General features: G+C 42.5%; 1 protein-coding gene across 1 annotated transcript in view; it reads left to right on the forward strand.

The window, feature by feature from the left end:
* Positions 1 to 24,483, forward strand: part of LOC110537840 (E3 ubiquitin-protein ligase RNF43) — a 174,430-nt gene that overhangs the window by 10,223 nt on the left and 139,724 nt on the right. The window lies entirely within an intron of this gene.

The raw sequence follows: 24,483 nt of genomic DNA on the forward strand, positions 1-24,483 counted from the left end.
TAGGCCTCCTTGTTCGCACATGCTTTTCCAGTTCTGCCCACAAATGTTCTATAGGATTGAGGTCAGGGCTTTGTGATGGCCACTCCAAAATAAGCCATTTTGCTACAACTTTGGAAGTATGCTTGAGGTCATTGTCCATTTGGAAGACCCATTTGTGACCAAGCTTTAACTTCCTGACTGATGTCTTGAGATGTTGCTTCAATATATCCACATAATTTTATTTTTTCATGATGCCATCTATTTTGTGAAGTGCACCAGTCCCTCCTGCAGCAAAGCACCCCCACAACATGATGCTGCAACCCCACTGCTTCACGGTTGGGATAGTGTCTTTGGCTTTTCCGGCAAACATAATGATGGTCATTATGGCCAAACAGTTCTATTTTTGTTTCATCAGACCAGAGGACATTTCTCCAAAAAGTACGATCTTTGTCAACATAGGAATAATTTTACTGTGAATATAGATACTTTTGTACCTGTTTCCTCCAGCATCTTTACACCTTCACTTTGCTGTTGTTCTGGGATTGATTTGCACTTTTTTCACCAAAGTGCGTTCATCTCTAGGAGACAGAACACATATCCTTCCTGAGTAGTATGACAGCTGCTGGTGTTTATACTTGCATACTATTATTTGTACAGTTGAACGTGGTACCTTCAGGCGTTTGGAAATTGCTCCCAAGGAACCAGACTTGTGGAGGTCTACAATTTTGTTTCTGAGGTCGTGGTTGATTTCTTTTGATTTTCCCATGATGTCAAGCAAAGAGGCACGGAGTTTGAAGGTAGGCCTTGAAATACATCCACAGCTACACCTCCAATTGACTCAAAGGATGTCAATTTGCCTATCAGAAGCTTCTAAAGCCATGACATAATTTTCTGGAATTTTCAAGAGCTGTTTAAAGTTTCAGTCAACTTAGTGTATGTAAACTTCTGACCTATTGTTAACAAGAAATTTGTGGAGTCATTGAAAAATGAGTTTTAATGACTCCAACCTAAGTGTATGTAAACTTCCGACTTCATCTGTAGGTTACAATGTTGCTCAAAACATAAGTCCACCTCAAATCATCTCTTAGAATATCAGGCACATGCTGAAAATTACTTTTTCAAATAACTTTTTTGTTGTGGGTGAAGGATAATTAATGAAGAGGCAACACTAACTTTGATCGCTTATTATAATGGTTTTATTTGAACAAGTCCTCAACTGGCAGCTTCATTAAATAGTACCTGCAAAACACCAGTATCAACGTCAATAGTGAAGAGGCTACTACGGCTAGGCAGAGTTCCTCTGTCCAGTGTCTGTGTCTTTTGCCCATCTTAATCTTTTATTTTTGGTGGCGAGTCTGAGATATGGCTTTTTCTTTGCAACTCTGCCTAGAAGGCCAGCATCCCGGAGTTGCCTCTTCATTGTTGACTTTGAGATTGGTGTTTTGCGGGTACTATTTTAGTGAAGCTGCCAGTTGAGGACTTGTGAGTTGTCTGTTTCCCCTAGACACTCTAATGTACTTGTCCTGTTGCTCAGTTGTGCACCGGGGCCTCCCACTCCTCTTTCTATTCTGGTAAGAGCCAGTTTGCGCTGTTCTGTGAAGGGAGTAGTATTGTACAAGATTGTACAAGTTGTACAAGATCTTCAGTTTCTTGGCAATGTCTCGCATGGATTAGCCTTAATTTCTTAGAACAATAATAGACTGACTAGTTCCAGAACAAAGCGTCTTGTTTCTGGCCATTATGAGCCTGTAATTTAACCCACAAATCCTGATGCTCCAGATACTCAACTAGTCTTATTCCTTCTATAAACAGCACAACAGTTTCCAGCTGTGTTAACATACAGTGCCTTGCGAAAGTATTCGGCCCCCTTGAACTTTGCGACCTTTTGCCACATTTCAGGCTTCAAACATAAAGATATAAAACTGTATTTTTTTGTGAAGAATCAACAACAAGTGGGACACAATCATGAAGTGGAACGACATTTATTGGATATTTCAAACTTTTTTAACAAATCAAAAACGGAAATTTTTTTTGCAAGGAGGAATGGGAAAAAATTTCAGTCTCTTGATGTGCAAAACTGATAGAGACATACCCCAAGCGACTTACAGCTGTAATCGCAGCAAAAGTTGGCGCTACAAAGTATTAACTTAAGGGGGCTGAATAATTTTGCACGCCCAATTTTTCCGTTTTTGATTTGTTAAAAAAGTTTGAAATATCCAATAAATGTCGTTCCACTTCATGATTGTGTCCCACTTGTTGTTGCAGGGTAGTAGACCTGTTCAAACAGGCCTCTATTGCCTCTGAGCGCTGCTTTATGTTCACCGCTTTATGTTCCTGTCTTCCTTCCAGGGAAAGAGGAGATTGGGGGGGCGGGTTTAGAAAGGAAGAGGTTGTGTCTGTCCCTTTCTCTCTTTTTCACAAAAACGCCAACACACATTCCAGATTCCACAATGTTCGTGACTTGTGTATTTGTTTTGTCTTAGACTGCTAAAGGCACTACCTATAGAGATATGAATTGTAATACCATTAATAGCTTGGATTCAATGAATAGGCTACACATATAACTGGTTTATCAAAGGTGTTTGTGTTTACATTGAAGTACTTCAGGGCTGAGTAGAGTGCAACAGTGCTGAGTCTTCTAAGAGAGAAACACGGTCTTAGCTTTAGCCTAACTCACCTGTCCAGTATCCAGCAGCACTAGATAGATCTGTCTTTCTCTGTATCCTTCTTTTTTTTGTCATCACTCAGGCGTGCCTGACTTGTAGCTCCTCAGGCTACTCTGAATTTGACTCTCTCAACCGTGGTGGAGCATGACAGCCAGTTTTCATAACCCACAGTAATTACACCTCTCTGGCCACGTTTGATCTTCTTAAGCATGTTGTTTCTCTGGGCCACAGGTTCTCGCTCTCTATTTGATCACAGAAGAAAAACAAGATCTGGCATGAGAAAAAATGAAAAGTTTTATTTGAGGAATTATCAAGCACCACAACCTTTGGGTTTTTTCCCATGGATATTTTTATTTTTACCTTTATTTAACTATGCAAGTCAGTTAAGAACAAATTCTTATTTTCAATGGCGGCCTAGGAACAGTGGGTTAACTGCCTTGTTCAGGGGCAGAACGACAGATTTTTACCTTGTCAGCTTGGGGTTTCGATCTTGCAACCTATTAGTTACTAGTCCAATGCTCTAGCCACTAGGCTACCTGCCACCCCCACCTCAGCCCCTCATATTGAGTTTTTATTTTCCGTTCTTTGTCTTGTATAGAATACAGTGTTTAGAATGTTATGATTTTCTGTTCGACAATACAGAGAAATCATTGTTGGTATTAAATGCCTGTCATATAATATTTGATCAATGTGAGCAGTGGGGCATGTGGGTGCTTTTCTTTTCCCTGATATACACTGAGTATACAGAACATTAGGAACACCTGCTTTTTACATGACAGACTGACCAGGTGAATCCAGGTGAAAGCTGTGATCCCTTATTGATGTCACCTGTTAAATCCACTTCAATCAGTGTAGATGAAGGGGAGGAGACCGGTTAAATAAGGATTTTTAAGTCTTTAGACAGTTAAGACATGGATTATGTAAATGTGAATAGGCAAGACAAAAGATTTAAGGCCTTTGAACAGGGTATGGTAGTGGGTGCCATACTCATCGGTTTGTGTCAAGAACTGCAACGCTACTGGGTTTTTCACGCTCAACAGTTTCCTGTGTGTGTCAAGAATGGTCCACCACCCAACGGACATCCAGCCAACTTGACACAACTGTGGGAAGAATTGGAGTCAACATGAGCCAGCATCCCTGTGGAATGCTTTTGACACATTGTAGAGTCAATGCCCCAACAAATTGAGGCTGAAAAAAGGGGGTGCAACTCAATATTAGGAAGATGTTCCTAATGTTTTGTTCACTCAGCTGAAATAGAATGTGCAAAGCCAACACTTGTTGGTAATAAACAAACACAGCCACATAAAGGACTCTCTAACATGCTGTTTGCTATTCTTATCTCTTTCATATCCCTCAGTGTATTCAGGTCAGGGGACTGTTGCCACATTCCCCCCTCAGAACTAATATCCAACGGTCTAATCTCTTTGGTAGGATGTCCTCAGGACACACACACAGCCTACATTGGCTGGCTGGCTGGCCTGGCTTGGCTCAGGCCTGTACTGTATGTTTGGACGACTCGAGCGGTCAGGAATTTTGACTCCCTCTCTCTGCCTTTCCCGCTACAACGCCAGTCGAGTGGCTATGGAGAGCCAGCCTGTGGAGGAGAAGAAGAAGTGAAAAGGTTTCTGGGATAACTTTGAACTTGAAATGAAATCCAGCTGTCCTCTGGGTCCAGTGGAAAGGAGGAAGAGGAGGAGGTTACGCCTGCCGCACCTCCTTTTGAAGTTAATCCTCTGATGGGCTCTCTGTCCAATTAAAATAAGCTAAATGGTTTTAAAAGGGCTATTTCTTCCACTAAGTCCCTTTAGAATTCTTCTTTACTCTCTCCTCTGTCTGTCGAGGGCTTTGTCCCAGTGAAAGGTCAGATTGACCTTTGTGAGGGCCCACAAAAACATCAGGTATAATTGGGGCAGGCAGGGCACTAGACAGTGCATACTTGTTAACTCTGCACCACTGTATGGCAAGCAGGCTTTTCATCCCTTCCTAGCCTGACGACCCCTGGGGAGGCCCTGTTTCTCAGCCACCTCTCTCCTCAGACCAGAGGAGTCCCAGTGTAGACCACTATCTCTCTTTGTGGCCAGCAGGCAGGCAGGCTCACCTAGCCCAGAGAGAGAGAGGCTTGGCCTGTCAGGTTGATAGTTAGTAGGCTGGGGATGAGAGGAGGAGGGGGAATGAGGGGGGGGGGGGGGGGGGCTGAGGGAGAAGAAGATCAAAGTGTGTGCTCAGTTAAAAAAACATGAGCTGGGATGATTAAAAAAGGAGTCTGTTTACTCTGCACTTCCGATACACACCCAGCTCCCCTCCTTTCCCCGCCTCATGGATTTCCTGTCCGTATTTCCTCCCTCTCCTTTCCTATCTCCCTGGATGTGATAACAGCTCTCCAGGGCTCCTCATCTCCTCACTATGCTGCCCTGGTGGGATGAGCTGTTCTATCTGGGGGCTGGGCTGGCTGATTTCTTCTGGCTTTAGACTCACCGCCTCACTGACTGCCCTCTGGATGTGTGTGCAGTCACTGTGCACACCATAGCCATAGAATTACTTGCACAGACATCCATTAAATGATCTCAGGGGTTTTATCTGTTCTAGTATTTCTATTTCTATGGTCTGCACAGCCTTTTGTTGTCATCTATCTAATGAGTAATGTTGACATTATCACAATCGTCGTATGGAATGGACCAAGGTGCAGCGTGGTGAGCGTACATGTTCCTTTATTTGCAAATGTCGCCAACAAAACAATAATACAACAAAAAGCTCCGTAAGGCTACACATGCACAAACGAAGACAACGACCCACAACTACCAAAAGGGAAAAAGGCTGCCTAAGTATGATTCCCAATCAGAGACAACGATAGACAGCTGTCCCTGATTGAGAACCATACCCGGCCAAAACATAGAAACAAACAACATAGAGTGCCCACCCCAAATCACACCCTGACCTAATCAAATAGAGAAATGAAACCGCTCTCTAAGGTCAGGGTGTGACAGACATATCGATTTCTTTGAAGCAAATTGTGTATCATTTGTTTAGAATGCATTCTATTACACTTATAGCAGGGATGTACATCTTTCCCTTTCAAGACAATTCGATGCGCATCTACAGCGCCTTCAGAAAATATTTATACCTCTTGACTTATTCCATATTTTGTTGTGTAACAGTCTGAATTCAAAATGGATGAAATAAATAAAATAATTCACCCATCTATACAGAATATCCAATAATGACAAAGTGAAAACATGTTTTTAGACATTTTTGCTAATTGATTGAAAATGAAATACAGAAATATCTAATTTACATAAGTGTTCACATCTCAATACATGTTAGAGTAACCTTTGGCAGCGATTACAGCTATGAATTTTTCTGGTTAAGTCTCTAAGTGCATTGCACACCTGGATTGTGCAATATTTGCACATTATTCTTAAACCTCTGTCAAGTTGGTTGTTGATCATTACTAGACAGGCTTTAGTTTCATCTGGTGTTAAGACAGTGCTAGTGTCAAACGGTTTAGTTAGTTTGCAATTTCGCAATTGGCGCACTGGCATTTTCCAGCCGTAACGCCAGGTTCGGCAATTTACCTGTCTTACAGTTGAAGTCTGAAGTTTACATACACATATTCCAAATACATTTAAACTCTGACATTTAATCAAAGTAAAAATTCCCTGTCTTGGGTCAGTTAGGATCACTACTTTATTTTAAGAATGGGAAATGTCAGAATAATAGCAGAGAGAATGATTTATTTCAGCTTTTATTTCTTTCATCACAATCCCAGTGGGTCAGAAGTTTACATACACTAAATTAGTATTTGGTAGCATTGTTTGAAATTGCTTAACTTGGGTCAAACGTTTCGGGTAGCCTTCCACAAGCTTCCCACAATAAGTTGGGTGAATTTTGGCCGAGCTGGTGTAACTGAGTCAGGTTTGTAGGCCTCCTTGCTCGCACACGCTTTTTCAGTTCTGTCCACAAATTTTCTATAGGATTTAGGTCAGGGCTTTGTGATGGCCACTCCAATACCTTGACTTTGTTGTCCTTAAGCCATTTTGCCACAACCTTGGAAGTATGCTTGGGGTCATTGCCCATTTGGAAGACCCATTTGTGACCAAGCTTTAACTTCCTGACTGATGTCTTGAGATGTTGCTTCAATATATCCACATCATTTTCTTTCCTCATGATACCATCTATTTTGTGAAGTGCACCAGTCCCTCCTACAGCAAAGCACCCCCACAACATGATGCTGCCACCCCCGTGCTTCACAGTTGGGATGTTGTTCTTCGGCTTGCAAGCCTCCCCCTTTGTGATCAAACTTAGTGTTTGTAAACTTCTGACCCACTGGAATTGTGATACAGTGAGTCCTAACCAACTTGCCAAAACGATAGTTTGTTAACAAGTAGTTTGTGGAGTGGTTAACACGTTTTAATGACTCCAACGTAAGTGTATGTAAACTTCCGACTTCAACTGTGTGCATTGTAGTCAGGCCCATTACTTTAGTCATGCTGGTCCCATTTTGGACGTGTGTTAAACCCCCTCCATGATGTAGGCTATGTGTCCATGCCCATCATGAAACGAGAGATGAGTACCTCGGTGAATACTGGTCACCCTCGTATTTAGAAGTTATCTTTAACCTGTAAAAATTAGGGATGCACAATATATCGGTAAGCATATTGGAAACGGACGATATTAGATACAAATGCCAATATTGGCCCTATGTCTAGTTTAACGGCGAAGTGCAAAATCAATGTCAAAGCTGACGTGCACACCTATATAACGTAAGTAGATGACGTAATGACGCCTTGAAAAATACAGCGCTTACACGGAACAAAAACAGAAAAGTATTACGCTCACACTTCCAACAACTAAACAAGTTCAAGTTGAGCAGTCATTTGAAAGAGTAAGACAATTTCAGCGAGACAACTCAAAGGTGAAATCCATTAACGCCAAGATAATGGAATTCATTGCCCTTGACAATCCACCGTTCTCTGTCGTGGATGATGTTGGCTTTCGCCGACTGGTCGAGCACTTCGAGCCCCGGTACACACTAGGTGCTATTTTTCAGATGTTGCCCTACTGGAGTTACACAGTATTGTTGAAACACACATTCATGAGCTACTTGCTATGGGTGTCACCGCTATTACCTTCACGACTGACATTTGGACCAGCGATGTTAGCCCCATGAGCATGCTGAGTCTGACAGCAGTGGGTCAACGAGGATTTCCAACTGAGGAAAGCTGTATTGCATGCTCAAGAATATGCTGGTTCTCATACCGCTGCTGCCATTTCAATGGCATTTGAGAACATGTTTGAAACTTGGAAACATGAACACACTCCCAGTTCCATTCGAGCAACTGACTCGAGAAATAAGCTCATCAACTGCGTCTGCAGCAGACGTGATATGGCATTGATACGCCTGGTCGTCAAAACTGCCGACAAAGACCGCGGGGTTAAAATTTGCATAAGTACTTGGCTGTGAACAAGCGATTCGGTGCCATTCTCTCTGAGCTTCTTTACTGTGTCGCCACCATGCTCGATGCTAGGTACAATGACCGCTACTTCGATGCAGACAAGAAACAGGGTTTACATGAAATGTTGCAGACACAGCTGGACAAGAAACAAACATAGTGACTACGCACCGAGGAAGAGATGCCACGGACAGACAGAGCTGGAACTTCACTGCTTGACATGCATGATGAAATCCTGGTTGAGAATGAACAACAAAACAGCACAGCAAGTAAGTGTGTGTGTGTGTGAACTATTTAACTGTACTAGATTGCTTAAAAGGCAGCTAAAATTTTAAACATCGGTCATCTGTATCTCTTTTTTTAGCAAGGAATATTTCGGATATCGGTATTGGCCAAAAAGGTCATATCAGTGCATCCCTAGCAAAAATAGCTTGTTTTCCGTTTCATATGTTCAAAACCCAAGCCCTCCCTTAGGCCAACTATAATGAAGGCTGGTTCAACAGCAGTGTGTATATTTTTTATGCTGACAACGCCTGTGGTGCGCTTGCCAATACATCTTGTGGAGATAAGTGAATACGATCTGATCCTTAAAATGGTTCTGATTATATTCATAAAACAGGCCTATTTGGGAGCCGTATAACGGTGAGTGGACATTCTCCGTTTTTATTTATATTGGATCTTTGTCCAGCTACTGTGAAAAGTTTGGATGTGTGTAAAACCCTCCGTAGTCTGCGTTGTTTTAATATTATATGCCCACAGGGAAAAATGATGGTGCCTGTAAGTGTGACAAAGCTGATTTAAAACAAGTTTGAATCAGTGATGTTCAGGTTGGAATGTCGAGGCTCTAGAAAGATGCCCGAGTTCCCGAGTTGGATGACCGCTCAAAAAAAAAAAAATCCCAGTCGGGTCTATTTTTCTTGAACACACTGAAGTCTGAGATTTCCCAGTTGTTTTGAACACGGCATTAATCTCAGCGGAAGGGTCAGCAACTCTTTCCTTTCCTCCGGTGAGAATAGCCAGACTGAGACTGATGGAGAAACTTGAGTCGCACCACAATTCATGTTGTTCCTATGACCAGAGAAAGTGAAATAGTCCTCGATATTAAAATAATCATGACAAGCTGCTAATAATAATAAAAACACAGGTCTATCGATACACTTGGCTACTCATTCATTGTAGGTGCAGCGCGACTGGGAGTCGGGAGATGGTGTTTTCTGTTTTGTAATAGTGTTGAATAAAAACAGTGACAGTGCTGAATAAAACACTCATAAAAACAGCAGCTCTTTGCCATATTCTTTGACAGTCTCTCTCTGGTCATGATTTTAAAAGTTATGAAATCTCACGTAGGCTAGTATTAAACTTGTAGGCACCGTGATTTGAGCTATTCACAGAGATTTGCCACCGCAGTTGGTGCACTCGGTTTAGCAACAGATCTTCAGGTCCACCGGGTAGGTGGAGTATGTATTTTCTGAGAAATGAAATGGTTCAAAATGGGAACACTTTGCCTACCTCATTTCCCTTTCCCTAGTGCTCAGGGCTTCTGAATCAAGTGCACCTACAGTGCCTTGCGAAAGTATTCGGCCCCCTTGAACTTTGCGACCTTTTGCCACATTTCAGGCTTCAAACATAAAGATATAAAACTGTATTTTTTTTGTGAAGAATCAACAACAAGTGGGACACAATCATGAAGTGGAACGACATTTATTGGATATTTCAAACTTTTTTAACAAATCAAAAACGGAAAAATTGGGCGTGCAAAATTATTCAGCCCCCTTAAGTTAATACTTTGTAGCGCCACCTTTTGCTGCGATTACAGCTGTAAGTCGCTTGGGGTATGTCTCTATCAGTTTTGCACATCGAGAGACTGACATTTTTTCCCATTCCTCCTTGCAAAACAGCTCGAGCTCAGTGAGGTTGGATGGAGAGCATTTGTGAACAGCAGTTTTCAGTTCTTTCCACAGATTCTCGATTGGATTCAGGTCTGGACTTTGACTTGGCCATTCTAACACCTGGATATGTTTATTTTTGAACCATTCCATTGTAGATTTTGCTTTATGTTTTGGATCATTGTCTTGTTGGAAGACAAATCTCCGTCCCATTCTCAGGTCTTTTGCAGACTCCATCAGGTTTTCTTCCAGAATGGTCCTGTATTTGGCTCCATCCATCTTCCCATCAATTTTAACCATCTTCCCTGTCCCTGCTGAAGAAAAGCAGGCCCAAACCATGATGCTGCCACCACCATGTTTGACAGTGGGGATGGTGTGTTCAGGGTGATGAGCTGTGTTGCTTTTACGCCAAACATAACGTTTTGCATTGTTGCCAAAAAGTTCAATTTTGGTTTCATCTGACCAGAGCACCTTCTTCCACATGTTTGGTGTGTCTCCCAGGTGGCTTGTGGCAAACTTTAAACAACACTTTTTATGGATATCTTTAAGAAATGACTTTCTTCTTGCCACTCTTCCATAAAGGCCAGATTTGTGCAATATACGACTGATTGTTGTCCTATGGACAGAATCTCCCACCTCAGCTGTAGATCTCTGCAGTTCATCCAGAGTGATCATGGGCCTCTTGGCTGCATCTCTGATCAGTCTTCTCCTTGTATGAGCTGAAAGTTTAGAGGGACGGCCAGGTCTTGGTAGATTTGCAGTGGTCTGATACTCCTTCCATTTCAATATTATCGCTTGCACAGTGCTCCTTGGGATGTTTAAAGCTTGGGAAATCTTTTTGTATCCAAATCCGGCTTTAAACTTCTTCACAACAGTATCTCGGACCTGCCTGGTGTGTTCCTTGTTCTTCATGATGCTCTCTGCGCTTTTAACGGACCTCTGAGACTATCACAGTGCAGGTGCATTTATACGGAGACTTGATTACACACAGGTGGATTGTATTTATCATCATTAGTCATTTAGGTCAACATTGGATCATTCAGAGATCCTCACTGAACTTCTGGAGAGAGTTTGCTGCACTGAAAGTAAAGGGGCTGAATAATTTTGCACACCCAATTTTTCAGTTTTTGATTTGTTAAAAAAGTTTGAAATATCCAATAAATGTCGTTCCACTTCATGATTGTGTCCCACTTGTTGTTGATTCTTCACAAAAAAATACAGTTTTATATCTTTATGTTTGAAGCCTGTGGCAAAAGGTCGCAAAGTTCAAGGGGGCCGAATGCTTTCGCAAGGCACTGTACCTCCAACAGCACAACGAATAATAATGAAAAAGGAGAGCAAAGCCTTTATCGTTGGCGTTTTTACATAAATGTTTAATGATCGACTGGGAATACCCTGAAGATCGACCAGTTGGTGATCACTCATCTAAGTGTTTTGTCTAAAGTGCTGCGAAAGGTCAGTTGTTTGGGGATAACATTTTTTGTTTTTAATGCGCTTACTAAAACATCTTCATCTGGATTGGTAACAGATAGTTTTGTTTCCGACTTCATATTTAAATATCAGAGAAGTAGACGAAGTTGTCATACCCTCTAACTTTTTGTCTAACTTGTAGGAAAAGTGGTCAAAGTGTCAGTTGTTCATGACAAGTTACAGAAAATGTTGTTGATGCATTTACAAAAACAACTGTAATGTTTGATTGGTACCAGATAATGGTACCAGACCAAGATGTCATATCCTCTAACTTTTTATCTAAGTTGTTGGCAAATTGGTCAAAGTAGCTGATTTGTGTAGTAAGGAACAGATGGAGACAGAGTGTGTCCCATCCGATACTGCAGTCTGATAACAAGACGATGACCCCGCTCCTTTATCCTGTCTGTCTCCCTGATGCCCTTGCCTTCCCGGACTAACGCTTTAGCGATCTCTCTCTATCCCTGATAGTGAGTGCTGTCTCGTCATGTCTCGTCCCCATTCCACTGGGGCTGGCTGTACTGTTGAGATGTTTCTCAGGGCACTGGCAAAAGGTACAGACAAGGGGGAAACATGGCAAATCTCCAATGCAGCCGTTTTTATCTATCAAATCATTTCTGAGTAACAATTCAAATCAAATCAAATCAAATTTTATTTGTCACATACACATGGTTAGCAGATGTTAATGCGAGTGTAGCGAAATGCTTGTGCTTCTAGTTCCGACAATGCAGTAATAACCAACAAGTAATCTAGCTAACAATTCCAAAACTACTACCTTATAGACACAAGTGTAAGGGGATAAATAATATGTACATAAAGATATATGAATGGGTGATGGTACAGAGCGGCATAGGCAAGATACAGTAGATGGTATTGAGTGCAGTATATACATATGAGATGAGTATGTAAACAAAGTGGCATAGTTAAAGTGGTTAGTGATACATGTATTACATAAAGATGCAGTAGATTATATAGAGTACAGTATATACATATACATATGAGATGAATAATGTAGGGTATGTAACATTATATTAGGTAGCATTGTTTAAAGTGGCTAGTGATATATTTTACATCATTTCCCATCAATTCCCATTATTAAAGTGGCTGGAGTTGAGTCAGTGTGTTGGCAGCAGCCACTCAATGTTAGTGGTGGCTGTTTAACAGTCTGATGGCCTTGAGATAGAAGCTGTTTTTCAGTGTCTCGGTCCCAGCTTTGATGCACCTGTACTGACCTCACCTTCTGGATGATACTTCTGGTGAACAGGCAGTGGCTTGGGTGGTTGTTGTCCTTGATGATCTTTATGGCCTTCCTGTGACATCGGGTGGTGTAGGTGTCCTGGAGGGCAGGTAGTTTGCCCCCGGTGATGCGTTGTGCAGACCTCACTACCCTCTGGAGAGCCTTACGGTTGTGGGCGGAGCAGTTGCCGTACCAGGCAGTGATACAGCCCGACAGGATGCTCTCGATTGTGCATCTGTAGAAGTTTGTGAGTGCTTTAGGTGACAAGCCGAATTTCTTCAGCCTCCTGAGGTTGAAGAGGCGCTGCTGCGCCTTCTTCACGATGCTGTCTGTGTGGGTGGACCAATTCAGTTTGTCTGTGATGTGTACGCCGAGGAACTTAAAACTTACTACCCTCTCCACTACTGCTACTACTGGGGTGGAAATGTTGTTGCCTACCCTCACCACCTGGGGGCGGCCCGTCAGGAAGTCCAGTACCCAGTTGCACAGGGCGGGGTCGAGACCCAGGGTCTTGATGACGAGCTTGGAGGGCACTATGGTGTTAAATGCCGAGCTGTAGTCGATGAACAGCATTCTCACATAGGTATTCCTCTTGTCCAGATGGGTTAGGGCAGTGTGCAGTGTGGTTGAGATTGCATCGTCTGTGGACCTATTTGGGCGGTAAGCAAATTGGAGTGGGTCTAGGGTGTCAGGTAGGGTGGAGGTGATATGGTCCTTGACTAGTCTCTCAAAGCACTTTATGATGACTGAAGTGAGTGCTACGGGGCGGTAGTCGTTTAGCTCAGTTACCTTAGCTTTCTTGGGAACAGGAACAATGGTTGCCCTCTTGAAGCATGTGGGAACAACAGACTGGGATGGCGATTGATTGAATATGTCCGTAAACACACCAGCCAGCTGGTCTGCGTATGCTCTGAGGGCGCGGCTGGGTATGCCGTCTGGGCCTGCAGCCTTGCGAGGGTTGACACGTTTAAATGTTTTCCTCACGTCGGCTGCAGTGAAGGAGAGTCCGCATGTTTTAGTTGCGGGCCGTGTCAGTGGCACTGTATTGTCCTCAAAGCGGGCAAAAAAGTTATTTAGTCTGCCTGGGAGCAAGACATCCTGGTCCGTGACTGGGCTAGTTTTCTTTTTGTAATCCGTGATTGACTGTAGACCCTGCCACATACCTCTTGTGTCTGAGCCGTTGAATTGAGATTCTACTTTGTCTCTATACTGACGCTTAGCTTGTTTGATTGCCTTGCGGAGGGAATAGTTACACTGTTTGTATTCGGTCATGTTTCCAGTCACCTTGCCCTGATTAATAGCAGTGGTTCGGGCTTTCAGTTTCACGCGAATGCTGCCATCAATCCACGGTTTCTGGTTTGGCAATGTTTTAATCATTGCTATGGGAACGACATCTTCAACGCACGTTCTAATGAACTCGCTCACCAAATCAGCGTATTCGTCAATGTTGTTGTCTGACGCAATACGAAACATATCCCAGTCCACGTGATGGAAGCAGTCTTGGAGTGTGGAATCAGATTGGTCGGACCAGCGTTGAACAGACCTCAGCGCGGGAGCTTCTTGTTTTAGTTTCTGTCTGTAGGCAGGGATCAACAAAATGGAGTATCTTACTGTGATTGTTTTCAATTAAAATGGTCAAAACGAACAAAAATAGCTTCTTAGCGATGAGCAATTTCTCAAGCTAAAATGTAGCTAGGCTAAGCCCAGTCATAGCTCTTCTCTGTCCTGGCACCCCAATGGTGGAACCACAGCAGAGTCCCTGCCCATCTTCCGGAAATTTCTGAAACCCTACCACTTCAAAGAGTATCTTAAATAATCCCACCCACCCCCCACCCCACCTGGCCTGGAATTCCTGAATGTGTTTGTATCTGCCAGGCCCATGTTATAAAACACATTTTCCCCTCCTTTTTCATGTCTCTCCCCATGCAAAAAACACTGAAGGCTTCCATCACTCTTCCTGACTGTCCTGTACACAAGCACACACACAGGCACATACAGGCACACACACACACAACTGCTCATACACACACTGTCTCTTACAAAAGTACTCTCTTCGTTACATATATTTGCACACTCTCACTCACTCACACTCATCTACTATGAGTGTCCATTCAGGAGCCCTCCTATCAGGCTGCGGGCCAAGTGGTGCCTGGACTCCAGTCTCTCTCTGCTGATGTTTGTGGCTGCTACGTACTACAACACACACACACACACACACACACACACACACACACACACACACACACACACACACACACACACACACACACACACACACACACACACACACACACACACACACACACACACACACAGCACTCAATATGTTAAAGGCATTACTATTGGCCTTATCCTTGAACCGGCCCACGGATGGGGTGAGCCAGAGGGGGAGAGAAGGAGAGCGAGAGAGAGGGAGGGAGGAAGTGGGAGATGCACACACGCTGAAACACACACATCCTTACCAAATCAGCCCGCTCAGATTAAAGGGTGACCTGCCCTCCCGCACCCTTGTCACCCGCTAGTTTATCTACACAAACAGTCTACATGCAAAGTTAGTTTTGGAGGGTTGGCTAGCTAGCCTGTAACCTGTTTTGAACTGGGGCCCCCTCCTTCCCTTTCTCGCTCCCTCTCCTCTCACGGTTTTGTTGCAATGCAGAGTGAGAGAGGGGGCGGTTCCTGAATGATCCTCACCTGGAGCCTGTGTGTGTAGACAGACTGGGAAACAGACCATCTGTTGGACTGGGCACACACACTCAGGGTGAATCCCAAATCAGCCCCTCGCCCCTACCAACTCGCATGGAGGGCCGAGGGTGTCTTCCAGAGAGTGGCGAGGGCATCAATAAACCCATCAACGTCGGGACACACTCATTTTTACAATGAAATAATAAAACAAGCATTAAATTCAAATGAACCATTCCCCTTGTCTTTTTGCAAGATATAAACCTCAGTAACAGTAAACCATTTAAGGTGCACGGGAATGTGCAAATGGAGGGCCAATGGGTGAGAGAAAGGGGAAGCATGTGATTTGGGATTCAGCCTCACACTCACATACACGTATGTTTTACTGTCCTGTGGGGACCAAACAATTGATTCAAATCAAATCAAATGTATTTATATAGCCCTTCGTACATCAGCTGATATCTCAAAGTGCTGTACAGAAACCCAGCCTAAACCCCAAACAGCAAGCAATGCAGGTGTAGAACCACGGTGGCTAGGAAAAACTCCCTAGAAAGGGGAAAAACTCCCTAGATTCCCGTTCAAAATCATATTTTCCATAACCCTTAACCTGACCTTAACTCCTAAACCTAACCCTAAATCTAACCCCCTAATCCTTGTGGCGACCAGCGAAATGTCAGAATTCTTGTTTTTACTATCCTTGTGAGGACTTCTGGTCCCCACAAGGATAGTAAAACCAAAAACATACACTTACACAAAAACTCACACAAACACACACACAGCGACACGTACACAGAGAGACGCGCACACACACACTGTATAGACAGCTTAGATAACACTTCCGTGCGTAGGTTAGCGGAACGGTCAACTGTCATTCATTATTTCTGAGCGCCATATGTTGTTTTTCATGGCTCAAATCTTTAGGTAATCACTCCACTCACTAAAGGACCAGTCAGTGACTGTAGTCTGTAGTGTAGGCTGATCTCCTTATGTTGTGCTATTGTGTGTGTGTGTGTGTGTGTGTGTGTGTGTGTGTGTGTGTGTGTGTGTGTGTGTGTGTGTGTGTGTGTGTGTGTGTGTGTGTGTGTGTGTGTGTGTGTGTGTGTGTGTGTGTGTGTGTGTGTGTGTGTGTGTGTGTGTGGTGTAACACTCACCTCACCGCCTGAGTACTACTGAACACACTCACACACACACTCCATGGAGGGAAAGCTGTGATGTGGAGAGACAGGTCAGGGTGGAGTCGGGTCAGTGGAATTCAATTATCCCAAGGTCACGGGGTCAAATAGTTGGTCAGAGTGAGTCAGACAGACCTTGGTGGATTATGGGTCTTGTCATTTCAAAGGAGGTATTTGTAACAGATGTCAGTGTTGCGTAGGTGCCCCTTGCTGAAACTAGCAAGGTGTTGTAGCAAATGATGAATAGAATGGGCTTGGAATCTCTTACTAGTGTTGTCACGGTACCGACACCAGGTTTAGTATCATGATTCTCGATACCATCACAATACTCAAAAACAAAACGATACCAAAATGATACCACTGTAAAAAAAAAAAAGGCATACAGTTGAAGTCGGACGTTTACATATACTTAGGTTGGAGTCACTAAAACTTGTTTTTCAACTACTCCACAAATTTCTTGTTAACAATCTATAGTTTTGGCAAGTCGGTTAGGACATCTACTTTGTGCATGACACAAGTAATTTTTCCAACAATTGTTTTACAGACAGATTATTTCACTTATAATTCAATGTATTAGAATTCCAGTGGGTCAGAAGTTTACATACACTAAATTAACTGTGCCTTTAAACAGTTTGGAAAATTCAAAAGAATTATGTCATGGCTTTAGAAGCTTCTGATAGGCTAATTGACATAATTTGAGTCAATTGGCGATGTACCTGTGGATGTATTTCAAGGCCTACCTTCAAACTCAGTGCCTCTTTGCTTGACATCATGGGAAAATCAAAAGACCTCAGAACAAAAAGTGTAGACCTCCACAAGTCTGGTTCGTCCTTGGGAGCAATTTCCAAATGCCTGAAGGTACCACGTTCATCTATACAAACAATAGTACGCAAGTATAACTGAAAATAACTGAAAAGGCATGTGCGAGCAAGGAGGCCTTCAAACCTGACTCGGGTTACACCAGCTCTGTCAGGTGGAATGGGCCAAAATTCACCAAACTTATTGTGGTTAGCTTGTGGAAGGCTACCCAAAACGTTTGACTCAAGTTAAACAGTTTAAAGGCAATGCTACCAAATACTAATTGAGTGTATGTAAACTTCTGACCCACTGGGAAAGTGATGAAAGAAATAAAATCGAAATAAATCATTCTCTCTACTATTATTCTGACATTTCACATTCTTAAAATAAAGTGGTGATCCTAACTGACCTAAGACAGGGAATTTTTACTAGGATTAAATGTCAGGAATTGTGAAAAACTGAGTTTAAATGTATTTGGCTAAGGTGTATGTAAACTTCTGACTTCAACTGTATTAATTAACCAAAGTCACAGAATGGAGCTTGATCCATTTAGATCATCTCAGCTTCTGGTCTGTTCAATCGTTGGGCATCTTTTGAGTTCAATATCATTAAAATAGCATTACATTTTTTATGTAAACATTTTTCAGAGGCAGCCATGTAGGCTTATGCATTAAAGAATCAATCATACAATCAATTTGACTTTGTTGTTACCATTTTAAATACTTAACATAATAGTAATAATTTATTTGAATGGTAAATCTCTTGATAAACTGGGTAAATAAAATACACGTGAATGCATATTATTCATTAGGAGTGTGTGCATGCATTGAGTTATTGGGCTTGTTTTGGCTGATTTCATGGGGCTACAGATGACAAACAATCTGTTTCCCTTCCATTTGGGACTTATTTTATTGTACTGATTAACAACATTTGCATAGAAGTAGCTTATTCTTTTTAAAGTGCACTCTGTCTCTAACCAGTAATGACGTCATTCCCATGACGAGGGGGGCGGCCCAGAGTCAGTTCACTGAGACAATAGATCATCTTCGGGAGAGACGTGAGAATGATTAAGTGAATTAATAAAGTTTTGGTGACAATCCGCTATGAAATCAGCATATTTTGTCTTATGGTTTGCATATTATCACAGACAAAGTACCAGGGTAGTGAATTGATGATAGCTTCAGCTGTAAACTAGCTAGAAAAGTTAGCCTACAAAGCTGGAAGCTTGGAAACTGGTATATTTTTGCATTGTAAAGGGTTCTAGCCTGTATGGACATTGTTTTGCGAACAATAATTAACAGTTTCCACATTTCTACATGCTGTGTCGCATTATTCAATTGTGTTAACTTTTGTGCAGCATGAGTGAGGAGCTAACATGATGCAGCCTAGACTCCCAGTGCAGGCTAAGTGGAGCAGGCGCAGTGCTTTTGCGCTATAAGGGGGAAATCAGCTGTGCTGATACAGAGTTGTTCCGTGAGACATATTTGACAGATGTACCGAAAGTAAAACAAATTCTAGTACCGAGCCGTTTTTCATGTTCTAGTATTAAAAAAATATAGAAGTTTCGGTATACTGTGCAACACTACTTGTAATCTTGCTAATTTGACTGGTAAACTCATGGGCTCACTCACAATGGCTGCCTGGTATTGCGATGCAATAATTTCTATGGTACAGTAGAAGGTTCATTCAAATGATGTTAACTGATGTCGTTCATGCAATGGAATGTATTTTTTTAATGTCAGTTGAGTTGAATCAACAATCACATCACAGATTGATGGGTACATTTCCTGCTTTTACTTCCTGCTTTGGTTGTAGGTTGAACAATTGCAGGTTAAGACAACGGGATTCTAATATCCCATAACTCTTTGCAACAATGGGACCAGCTACGCTAGTTAGCAACGGTACTGGTAGTTAGCAACGGCGCCGGTCCCAGATTTGTGATGACGTTGTCTTAACCTGTATATTTTCGACCTAGCTTCGCTATTATGGGTACACACGCAATGGCCGCCTGTCCACCCATTATGCAACGCCTGTTCTATTCATTATATTTCTATGGCAACACATGCAGTCACGAGCAGAGGAAAGGAGAAAAAATGCTATTCTATACTTGTCATTTGTATGGACAATTACCATCATCCAAAATTCTATGACCATTCCAGTCCTAATATTGTGTCATACTGTTCTGTACTGTATGGCACTGTAGTTCAAAGCTACTCAAACAACATTGAAAATGCATCAATGTTATAGTAATTTTTTATACATTTACCATGTCTCTGGTGATGTTCACAGAAGCACTGACAAATGTGTTGACTTGACAACTGTGTCTGAGTTTTGAATGACCCTTACCCCACTATTGATCCATGCTGGCTGAAGAACTAGCTAGACAGTAACTAGCTAACACCAGACACAGATGAAATGGGAAACATAAGTATCTATGCCATAGATCATTGATCATCAACTAGATTCAGCTGCGGGACTATTTTATTCTTGAGCGGATGGTCGGGTGGCCGGAACATAATTACGAATCATTTGTAGACTGCAAATTGACTGCCCAAACAGATATAATGTTTAAATACATTTTTTAAACCTTGCTTACATTTGTTTATGATCACGTGTCTCCCTATGTGTGAGAATATTTGGATTTTAAAATTTCTTAAAAATTAAATCAATTCTTGGTGTTTTTACATTCCGCTCAGAAAGATTTGGGGGCCAAATACAACCACCCATGGGCCAAATTCGCCGGGGGGGCCCCCAGTTGGGGAACCCTGCCATAGATGAATAGGGTACATTTGAAATTATATACAGTAAAATTCTGGCACCAGTAGAGTAGCTATCCAGCTTTATAAACCACATTGTACCTTTCTTGACTGCATCAAACCGAGAAAAGCTAGTTAGCTAAGCTAATTGAGACTACATAACTTGAACTGTGAGCTTTCTCCCCTTCCAAATCCTACAGTAAATAACAACAACGCCATTGAGATTATAAAGTAGCAGCCTACCTGTTGGCTCTTGGTGTCGTACGTAGCCTGTCCTTCTCAATGAACTTTTAGTTCTGTCATTTTAATTCCATTTTCCATTGATTAGCTTAGAGATATCTCCTAATAACTTGCCACACGGAGGCTCTAGCTCTATGACTGTAGCCTTAGAGCCGGTTTAATGACTTGTGATTGGATGACAACAACAACAAGCTACACGGGCCACTGTTGTGAAAATCAAGAGACCAGCAGCATAAATTATCACCTTTTCTCTCTGCTGGAAGCGTGATGTAGATCATCTGCATTGTGAATTAACGTGGAATGTTATGATTTTTTCATACATTTTTAACAGAAAAATGATAAAGAAATTGCCATTTCAATGTTAAGAAAATGTTTCCACTTGTCACATCCCTAGCAGGAAGTACTTGGTTTGCTAAGAGAGTGGAGGAAAAGAGTCATTACCATACCGCACATAATGAATGCTCTCTGACAAACTCACTCCCTCTGTCTTCTCATTGTCTCTCTCCGTCCCTCCCTCCGCCTCTCTCACTCTCTTTCTGTCTCTCATTCTGTCTCTCATTCTGTCATTCTCACATTCTCTGTCTCTCTCAGTGTAAGTGGCTTTTTTAATAAAAATCCATATCAATCTCTGAATCTCAGTGAGAGAGTTAGATAAGTCACACATTCAAATTGGTATCAGTCTAACTCAATTTACAGCCTAAACCCCATGCCTGGGTCAGTAGAATTAAACACAGCTCCCATTTGTGTGTGTGTGTGTGTGTGTGTGTGTGTGTGTGTCTATGTGAGAGGTTGTGTATGAACTATGAAGGAGACTGTAGCCTTGGCCCCTGCACTCTGTGATCGTTTACCAAACTCTATTAAACCGCAGGATCAAAGTGACTTAGATCTGGGAGCGAGCGGCCATGGCAACAAAAACCATATTGTAACCCCCGATCCAGGCAAATACCAAAGCTGACAGAAAATGCTTTATGTCTCCACAGTCACATGGTCACCTCCTCCAAACATCCAGCAGAAATAGCATGTCCTGTTTCTGACCTTTTTGTTTCCTTATTCTCAGAAAGTGTTTAGTGTAACTCTGGCTCTATGATTGTGCTTAGCTTACCCTAGGCCTGCCCTGCTCAAATATCCTGCCCTGCTTAACAAATCAAAGGCTTCGAGACACACTGTCACATACACAAACATGTACACACACACACACACACACACACATACACACACAAGCACACAACACCTGCCCGTTTACTAGAAGCCCCTGAAAAGGTGCCTTTGGTTCGTCAAAACAGTATTCCCCTGTGAAGATTAGTTACCATGACACTTTCTTTGCTTACACTTAAACAAATGCCGTTTCATTTGGAGGAAAAAATAACACTTACGCCCTGCCGCTTCCAAGGATAAGACAGTTGCAAGTTGCAAAGTGGAGCGAGTAGCGTTTAATTTGCAGTGTCATTGTCTGAAGAAGCTGTGAATGTTTCTGGTGAGAGATGCTGTCTGGTGTTGGCCAGAGTAGTAATGGTCTCTCATTCAAACACTCACTGGGCACAGACTAGTGGTGCGCAGGTCAGCTTTTGTTCAACCTCACCCACCCGCAATTGCTAAAAACCCATCCGCAACCGCCCAACCATATGTGTTTAACTGAAAATCTGAGGCCCACACGCAACCCTTACCCGCAAAAATAGGAAATGCGCTATAGGCTACAGTCAAAGACTGCAGAAAGATTTTTTGACAAAGGGTGCAGATTATTAATTTTGTTTACCTGATATAGATATGTTTCTGCTTAATTAATTCCCGGCATTTTTGGTAGGCTATTTGTTAGTCAACTTGTCTAGAATCAGTACTATTAGCCAACGTACAGTCATTGGATAACAAAATAGACAAACTATGATCATGAATATCCTACCAACGGGACATTCACCGAGTCATGGCTGAACGACGACATGAATAACATACAGCTGGTGGGTTTTACGCTGCATCGGCAAGATAGAACAGCCGACAAAGGGTGGCGGTCTGTGTATATTTGTAAACAACAGCTGGTGCACGAATTCTGATCGTTGACTACAGGAAAAGGGGGACCGGGCACGACCCCATTCTCATTGACGGGCTGTAGTGGAGCAGGTTGAGAGCTTCAAGTTCCTTGCTGTCCACATCACCAACAAACTATCATGGTCCGAACACACTAAGACTGTCGTGAAGAGGGCACGTCAAAGCCTATTCCCCCTCAGGAGACTGAAATGATTTGGCATGGGTCCTCAGATCCTCAAAAAGTTATACAGCTGCACCATCGAGAGCTGCACCTGACTGGTTGCATCAATGCCTGATATGGTAATTGCTCGGCCTCCGACCGCAAGGCACTACAGAGGGTAGTGCATACGGCCCAGTACATCACTGGGGCCAAGCTTCCTACAATCCACGACCTCTATACCAGGCGATGTTAGAGGAAGGCCCTAAACTGTTCTCTCTGCTACTGCACGGCAAGTGGTACCGGAGCGCCAAGTCTAGGTCTAAAAAGGTTTCTTAACAAGTGTAAGTGCTGAGAAAGTGCTGAAATCATGTTGGCTCAGTATTTAAAAAGATGGAGAGCTAGCTATAGGATGCCATAAGCCATAAGACTCCTGAACAGCTAATTAAATGGCTATCTAGACATTTGCATTGTCCCCCCCTACCCTCTGTTTATTATTTTCTATGCATATTCATTTTAACTCTAACCACATGTACATATTACCTCGACTAACCTGTGCCCCTCGCACATTGACTCTAAACCAGTACCTCCTGTATATAGCCTCGCTACTGTTATTTTACTGCTGCTCTTTAATTATTTATATTTTTTACTTATCTATTTTTAACTTAACACTTATTTTTCTTAACTGCATTGTTGGTTAAGGGCTTGTAAGTAAGCATTTCACTGTCAAGGTCTACTACACCTGTTGTATTCGGCGCATGTGACAAATAACATTTGATTTGATTTAAATGCCCCCCAGCCTTCAGATGTGAGCTAAACGGCTAACTTGCACTTAATATGCGTTTTTAGACTATGGATGAGAAAGTGAACTTGTTCAAACGTTTAGCTCAATTGTATGATGCTTTGCGATTTATTAACAACAAGGGTTGCATTAAATAGGCTGAGTATTTTTTTATCATGCATTTGGCAATGTTCAATTCATTCGCAAAAAACATATAAACAAAAGCATTCACTGTGAAAGTCGATACATGTAGACCCTTCGTATATAGGGTATGCACTTCGTTCAATTTATCAAATCAGTTATAGTTTTCTTTCTCAAACCGCAAGCAACACCTGTAAAACTCAGACATTTCTCTCAAAACACAGGGATGTCGATTCGCACGGGACTGGTATTATCACAGGACTTTGGAGTTTTCCAAAAAAACATTAGGTTAGTCAATGTCCAGATTTCAGTTTCCATTTAACCCATCTAAACAGTAGGCTACAGTTCCCTTGACATGCCATAGGCCTATTTGAAGTCCTATCTTGTGACTGTCGAATTTGTATAGAGCCTCACAATCATCACACGTCATAAGTCACTCTCACTGCTATCATCCTCTTTTACCACTTCACCAAATCTTTTCCAAACATTACTTTTCTGTCCCTCCTTTCTCTTTATTTTCAACTCTCCTTTTCCAGCTTTTGTCTTATTGAATTAAACTTCAACAATGTAATTTTTGCCTCCATGGATTGACGTGAACTTTTTCTGGCCATTACCAAAAGCATTATTTGGTGATTGGCTGTGTAAGATATTTAGCGACCTGAGGGAGAGAGTGTGTGTGATATGCTCTAAGGTTATCTGAGTGATGTGGTGCATCCTCTGGTCACATGGGCTATTAGAGGCCAGCGGGAGGCCCCAGCCCAGTCAGCCTCTCCCTCTCCATGTCTCTCCCAGGGCCTGATGGGTGGCTTGGGGCCTTGCCTGCCTGCTGTCCCTGCCCTCTAGCCTATCCTCTCTGCTGGGCCCTCATGGACTCTACTCTCTAGACCAGGGGCCATACTCTCACCAGTCACTCTCACTCTTTCATGAGTCTCTCTCTCGCTCCCTCCGTCTCTCGCACTTTCCTCTCTCATTCTCTCTCATTCCACCCGCTTTCTTTCTTTTTCTCGCTCTCTCCTCTTTCTCCATCTCTCTCTCTTTTTCTCTCTCACACAGCA

This window comes from Oncorhynchus mykiss, chromosome 12, assembly GCF_013265735.2.
Source record: "Oncorhynchus mykiss isolate Arlee chromosome 12, USDA_OmykA_1.1, whole genome shotgun sequence".
In the NCBI taxonomy this organism is placed as follows: Eukaryota; Metazoa; Chordata; class Actinopteri; order Salmoniformes; family Salmonidae; genus Oncorhynchus; species Oncorhynchus mykiss.